The sequence below is a fragment of the Limulus polyphemus genome, unplaced genomic scaffold, assembly GCF_000517525.1.
Source record: "Limulus polyphemus unplaced genomic scaffold, Limulus_polyphemus-2.1.2 Scaffold1501, whole genome shotgun sequence".
Lineage (NCBI taxonomy): Eukaryota > Metazoa > Arthropoda > Merostomata > Xiphosura > Limulidae > Limulus > Limulus polyphemus.
The window spans coordinates 8792-16840 of NW_013667111.1; the positions used below are offsets into that span (position 1 = coordinate 8792).

The 8049-nt window shown below is 36.1% G+C and overlaps 1 pseudogene; it reads right to left on the reverse strand.

Moving 5' to 3' along the window:
• The window catches only part of LOC106463850, a 207876-nt pseudogene that overhangs the window by 7340 nt on the left and 192487 nt on the right, over window positions 1–8049 (reverse strand).

Sequence of the window (8049 nt, forward strand, 5' to 3'; positions counted from 1 at the left end):
AAAAAAGAAGAGTTAGGGCAGATCTGACTGTAAAAGGATTTGATAGAGTTGATGTATAATCTTTTTTTATATATAACTATGAGAATAGTAAGACTAGGGGACACAAATATAAATTTTGGCAAGGTAGGAGTCATCTTCAGTTAAGACAATTTTATTTTTCTAATAGGGCGATTGCCCTTTGGAATGAGTTTCCTTTAGATGTTGTAGAGGCAGTAAATTTAAGTGAGTTTAAGAAAAAGCTTGACAAGTATATGAATGAAGAGAGCTGGGTTAAAAATGTTTTTATTCTATTTTTTTTAATCATTTTAATTTAGTTTTAAGGATGGAACAGCCGAGATGGACCAATAGGTTCCATGATGTCCCATAATATTATGTTATGTTAAGCCTTACTGAATTCTAAAATTCTAGAATGGCTACAGGTGAAAGATGATAACCCAAAGAAGAAGAAAATCATGATCTGATATAAATAATGAGAGACGAATGTATCATGGGTAGTCCACATACCTGATTTAAGAGTACCTCCAAAGAATGATGAAAATGAAATGCTAATGAAAATGTAAGATATCGAATTGGGTGAGAAGACACTTGGAACAAAGCATGGGAGGAAGACGATAAAGAGAGGAAGAAGCCAACTGAATGAAGAGCCAAACCCAATTGGTGAAGGAGGAAGAAGAAAGAACAATGACAGAGGATGGTTGCCAAGGGAGAAACATGCAGGAATGGACACGACAGAAGGAAGCCATACAGGCAATATAACAGAGAAGAGCACATACATGATATAAAAGTCTATCCAGATCAGGACGAGGATAAAGGTGTGAAATGGAAGCGAAAACAGCTAAACGGAGGAGTAATCATCATTAGCTGTTGAGTGTGGGAGTGGTTCGAATGTAGGCGAAGTGAGGCAGTGCAGGACCACATTAATATCCCTATCTGGAAGGAGAGCCCACCATGGTGGACGACAAATCCAGAAGGAACACATACCCAGGTAAAGTGTATGAGAGGGAAATACCTCTAGGATCAGGAAAAAGGGAAGATGAGGGACAAGACCACCTGAAAATCCGAGACCAAGGAGACAGAAGACGCCCGATCCAAAAGTCAAGAGAGGAAATCCATATGATGAAAAACAGTGGATTGAACAGTTCTGGATCCAGAAACCAAAGATGGAAAAATTCCAGTTGGATTGAAAACTTCCATATAGGAAATGCGAATGAAACAAACCAGAAAAGAGGCTAACCGTCAGGAGAAGCCAGATCACTTCTCTAGTGACCAGAGGGTGAAGACGGAGGACAGGAAGGTCTGAATGAAACACTGGTGACTGAGGTTGGTGAAGAAGGGATGGAGAAAGAGGAAAAGGTAAAGGTGGAGAAAGATGGAGCTGGAGAAACTGCAGAAACCACAGCTGAGATGGCTAGGAAAGAGCTAAAAGACGGACTGAACACGGAGTGTCGAGGAAGAACAAAATCACCCGGAGAAGAAGGAGAATGGGAGGATAGACAAATGTGTAGGTCCAATCCTGGCTGAAAATATCAATAGCCAGAGCAAGAGGATGAGGAACCTGATACCAAAATCAAGGCAATTTGTGGTTAAGGGATTTAGCAAAAGCCTCAATGTGAGGAGTACCCCACTGAAGTGAAAGCCACTGGAAAAGAAAAGGATTGAGAGACCACTCCATCGAATAAATGTTGTCTGGGCAGGAATCTGATCCATGGCAAGAGCAAAAGCATCTGGAACATGACACACAATGATAGGAATATCAAGTGTGTGGGCCCAAAAAGGAGATCCAACATATAAATATAGGGGGATGGAGAATGAGTGATACCCTGTTAATTAAGATAAGCAACCACTGAAGGAAAGTCAGAATGGATCATTTCCAGATGATTTCTGGCCTGAAGGAGTAAATGAATCAAAATATGACTTACAGCGAGAAGCTCTAGGACGTTGATAGGATAAGATCTCTCAGCCGCAGGCCAAAAACCCCGAATATTCCAGTTGGTCAATCCATACCCCCATCCCCGAAGGGATGTGTCCATGAAATGTCTAAAATCAGATGAAAAAGCAGAATACCCACCAACATACGAGTCATATCTAACCACTAACAGCAATCGATGACAAGAGTAAGAGGAAGGGTAATAACAGCTGACAAAGGATCCCTACGAAATTCCACTGGTCATAAAAAGCTCACAAAAGAGCCTGCATATGAGCCTGATCTAAGGTGCTAAGGCTTCCATGGAAGATTACATCCCCAAAAGTGATAGAACTTCACAAGCTGTAATTGAACTGAAAACCCATTGAACAAAGTCGAAGAGGAGAAGGGTGGGCCAGACTGAGATGTGTGTAGAAAAAGAAACAACACCCAAATGCACAAGATATTGGATAGGTTGCAGTAAGAACTTCTCCAACTTGATTAACAGCCCATTACAGCCACCTCCAGGAGCAGCTGATAAGAGTAACAAGCAGACTCCTATTTGGAATGAGTGAACAGTAGCCAAATTGACTAAAAAAAGAGGAAAGTGCAACATGAGAGCATATAAGTGATGAACGAATGCTCTGAACACCCAACAAAAACATATAAGGCTGAAGCAAGTCCAAAGGGCAGTGCATGAAACAGAGAAACCACCCCGTGAAGAATAAACCAATGAGAGGGTTGGGAGTGAGGAAATATTGGAATAAGCAAATAACATTCGCAACATTCCTCTTTGTCATCAATTAACCAGGAGAAAAAGCCCACCTAAGGATCAGAAACCACTCCAAGGTAGAACGAGGCAGATTGAAAATTAGAATGAAGTGGGACAAACCTAGTACAGGCCACCAGTATCTGGTTTGGTACAAGGATAACAAATAGCCTGGAGAAAGATGATGAAAAGGTGCAATGTTCTGTAGAGAAAGAAAACCTAATCGCAGGATCCCAAGTCACGTGGAAGGAAATAGGTACCATGGTCAAATGAGGTGTGGAAAGGAAGTTAATGACAAGTCCCTCTGATAAAACTTGAAGAACCCATGGAACTAAGTGAAAGATCACCAAAGGGTAACAATATGATATAGTCAAGCTCCCACTGGACCAGAACACTCTGTTTAATCTCTGGTACTGCTGGCAACATGCACATCAATAATGAATAAAACAATGAGATGAGAAACCCCTGCAAAGGGAACAGGGATGAATAGATAAGGACCAAGATGGGAAAGGAATAGAAGCGTGTTGTGGCTCCAACTTCAACAAACATGCAACCAAAGAGGAAAGGGTTCAGTGTTGACTCACAGCTTAAACACGAGATTCCAAAGTTACAAATACATGATCAAAACATAAAGAAAAATACAGAAATTCTGAAAAGAAAAAGCAAAAGTACCCAGGACAAGGTGGTATCGCGACTAAGAAAATTCCAACTGGGTAAAGCAAAAGCCTAAAATGAGAAAGAAGCCAACATGGAGGTAATAAGGAATCATAGAAAAACATGGAATTGGATAAAACCTAGTTGATTCTGCAAGACGGGTAGGAAAAACGTGGTAAAATCCAGTGGTGTAAAAAGGCTATAAAATCTTCATCAGCCCAAACAGGTTCAGCTTGTTCAGAAGGGTTAGTGGTTTACCATATAACGATCAATCTCATGATGATTAATAGCAGAGAAATCGAAAATGGGTCTCCTCCACCTGCAGCCTGTGAAAATAGTGCTAAAGGTATAATACCCAAAGTGGGAACATGAACCTCAGAATGCATTGTAGAAATATGTAAGTCAAACAAAAGTGTTTGATGTAAAATATGCGAGTGTGAGAAAAAAAATAAAGACTGGGAAATTAAGTTAAATTAAAAGATTTCTTCAATATAAAGAAAAAAATAATAATGAAGAAATTACACTTTGGCAATTAAACTATTAAAATCATGATTCACACAAAGAGCACCAAAAAAACACGTCTGAACAGGAGTACTGCCAAATAGGAAGTGATAGTTCAGTAGAATGGAATATAGGCAGCCACATGCATCATGAGAGTATGTCGCACTCTTACTAGTGGAGGATTGATGCATGATGATTTGAATGAGACATGCATTGGAATCAGTCAATTCCAATGGAGGGGAGATAGAAGACTTGTGACATGTGTAAACATTTTTTTGCATATAGAGAGCAGCACTGAACGAGAATAGCTATTTATGTGAGCAGAAGTAATGTACCATATCCAAACATGGTATATACCTTTCCTGACAAAACAGAGCTGCTAACAACACTGTACTGTATTCATCCTTAAATAAAAGCAAAAGTTTTAGTCTATTTTTTTGTGTGTGTTTTGTGGGACAGATTTTTTTAGTATTTTATTGCAAGGATAAGATGGAGAGAAATAACAGGTTGAGAAATATGTGTTATGTTCTGTATTTTTCAGCTGCACTGAAAAACTTCTGGCTAAAATATTTTTAATATCAAAATCATTAACCTTGTAAGAAATTGTAATTTAGATAAAGTTAAAACTTTTAAATATGAAAAATAAAGTAACTTAGTCTTCAAAACATATATCTAAATACAAACACATATACATTTACTTTAAATTGTTTTCCTAATGCTTATAAAATTTTGTTTTACTGTAATCACAGACTTTAATCATAATCTTTTTTGTTATTAAATAGGAACACTACAGTTTAATCTACACATCAGAATCAATATAACACATGCGTTCTGTCCTTGAACATTCTTAACAGTTACATACTGTTATAGTGAAAGGCACAATGTTATTAAATGCACTTTACAATAAGTGTAAAAATACAAGCAACAAATAAACAAAATATGATTTTTAGTGCTTCGGAAGAACAAAATGCAATTCAAAGTTTAATAACCAAAAATAATTTTTGCATCATTTGTATAAAGCTGTGGTCAAAGTTGCTCAGTGTTACCTATACCAAACAAAATCAAGTACGACTCTATGATATTTGTCCAATCAAGAAGCGAACTTTGTTATGATATTTCCATATTACATGATACTAACTACAACTAAAAAGTAAAATAAAACTATGATCTTAAGTTTACCTCATCAAGGATTTGGGATAAGAGGGGGTCTGGGGCATGGTCACCACCAGCTGTTGTTCCTGTCGGCTCTGCTGAAATGGCATCTCCGAACAATCCTGATAATGTGACATTAGTTGATGTTGGAAGACTTGCTTGCCCAAAGCTGTTGGATGATGATGCAGTTCTACTACACGTTGTCACATGGGTTGCAAGTGCTCGGGAAAGCTGTGGAGAGTCTGGATTGTTGAGGATTTTCAGCAGTAATTCTTGTTGTAAAGGTTGTTGCCGCTCTTGGGAAAAACTAATGCCAGATAGTTGATGTTGATTGAAGGTTAATTGACTCCAGGAGTCAAAAGTCATCATGTCCTGTTGTAGAAGACTACGAATAGTGGAGGTGGAGAGAACTGGACCACCATGCTGTGTGGTAGCAGACACTGTGGTAGCTACTGCTAAAGGTGCAGAAGGCATGTTTGATTTAGCAGATGTGTTGAGAAGCTTTTTTTCAAGACCCCTTGGAAGTCGGTCTTGAGGAAGTTGAGACATAATGGAGCTGGCAATAGTCGTGGGGATGGATGGCTCTGTTTTTGGAGTTTGGGCAAGCATGGATACCAGCATTGGATTCTGACCAGCCAAGTGAGCCTATGAGTTAAAAGGATAGGTACTCTTAAATATAATGTAATACTCATTTAAAAAAAATATCTAAAAAACTATTAAATAGAATGAAATATTACATACAGCCTATTGACATGTACATGAAATGCCTTCAGTAAGTCAGAGTACATTTTAAAATAAAAACAAAAGTGTAGTACACAAAGATTACATGCTTTAATAACCTGTAGTATATATTTTCTGTCTTCAAAACCTTTCAATTTTTCAAATTTCTGATTTTGAACATTCTAAAACTGGTTGAAATTATGTATTAATTTCAGCCTGAGGTGTTACTTTTTGTAGCTTGACTAGTCAAGAAATTTACCTACTCTTTAATAGAGTAGTTACATTGTGTCCTTCTTGACCATGTGTATGGGAGATATCTTGCGACTGTTACAAGAAGCCTAAGTATTTCCACACCATGTGAATGCATGGTCAGCTAGCTGTCTAGAGACAATGTGTATTATGAATGCAGTTTTGGCACTGTCAGTTCAGGCATTTTGACTTCTGAGAGGAGTGGATTTGCTTATGATTCAGAGATAGCCAGGGCTTGTTGTGATGTCCTGTTGTTGTTTCATTGTTTCTAATAATCTACTGATCATGCGTTATCTTTATATAAACTTTAAATATAATTTATTAAACTTTCCTTCTCTAGGTTTATTACAATGCAATACTTTTCCACTTTGATGATCAGCCTTGTTCAGTTAATAAAAAATATTTTTCATGAATTTCACACTGAGGTCAGTCTGTTTTGTTTCACCTGCAACAAACTGCTACACCTGTTTTACTGTATATCATGTTAATAATTTTTTTTTTTGTGGACTGGGTTTATTCTTAAATTACCACACAGCAACTTGACCATAATGTTCTGAGCCAAGTTTTTTAAGTAACTTATAAAATGTCTAATATTATTGTTTTTTCATTTTTGTTTTGCTTACAGTCATAAAATGTTTGGAGTGTTGAATATGTTAATTACACATATGACAAATTTCAAAATGACACAATTTGTGAAGCAACCAAATAAGTAAACAGTCAATGGGGAAGTTTGAGGAATTTTACAGTATAATTAAGAAAGGTGCAGTATATCAACAATTTGAGATATTTATCAAACATCATTCAATAATACTTGTGCTTCTAATAAGACAATGGACCTAAACATATCAAAATGGTATAACTTGTGTTCTGACATGATAAAGAGTTTAAGAAATAAAATTATGTTTACAAAGAGCATTGTAACGGGTCAGGTTTAGTTTTGTTATTTTATTTGTTATATACACTGGTTAATCAAACCAAAAGATAATTACTTCATTTTTACTCTAAATCAAATCTTGTAGGTAATGGTGAATTTTCAGGAGATAAACATGGTCATGTAAAAACAGCAAAGTATTACTATTAAGTTGAACATGGGTTATGAAAGACAGTACCAAAGAGTATGGTTAGTTACCTAACTAAAAGTTTCTTCTACATTTTAAATCAAATAGTGAAATTCATTAACCAGTGTAAAAGGATATGTAACATTAAAATCTTAAGCTATATTATCAACATGAAACTTTCTTTTTCACTGTGTTACAAGAAATAAATTTTAAGCACCTTTCAAGACAAATCACATTTTACCTAGCATTCAAATAGTGCTAGAATCTTCTAAAACTACTCCAAAACAACAAAATATGTTGTAGATAAGCATGCTAATAAAAGTAACAGTACAAAAAATTATCAAATTAGATGCACAATAACGATGAAGATTCATTAATTATGTATCAAACATTATTGTTAACCAGTAAAACATGTAAACTTAATACTAGCAGTTATTCATATATCAGACATCGTACTATGACTATCTATTTTTAATTATAACATAACATAATATGTTAAGACAACATGGGACCTATTAGTCTATCACGGCTGTTCCATCCTCAAAACTAGATTAAAGTGATTAAAAATAAAATAAAATAAAAACATTTTAAACCCAGCCCTTTTCATTCATATACTTATCAAGTTTTTCTTAAACTCACTTAAATTCACTGTCTCTACAACATCTGAAAGCAATTCATTCCAAAGGCCAACCACCCTGTTAGTAAAAAACCAATTGTCTTAGCTAAAGATGACTCTTACCTTGTCAAAATTCTTACTATTCTCATTGTTAAATATAAAAAAAGATTATACATTAACACTATCAATTCCCTTTACAATCTTAAACACCTCAATCAGATCCCCCTAATTCTTTTGTTTTCAAGAGAAAACAACTTGAGAGATTTCAGCCTCTTGTCATATGACAACCCCTCCATCCCAGGCACCATTCTAGTAACCCTTCTCTGAACCATTTCCAACAATCAATGTCCTTCCTAAGGTAAGGAGCCCAAGACTGAACACAATATTCAAAATGTGGCCTAACCAGTGACCTACACAATGAACGTAT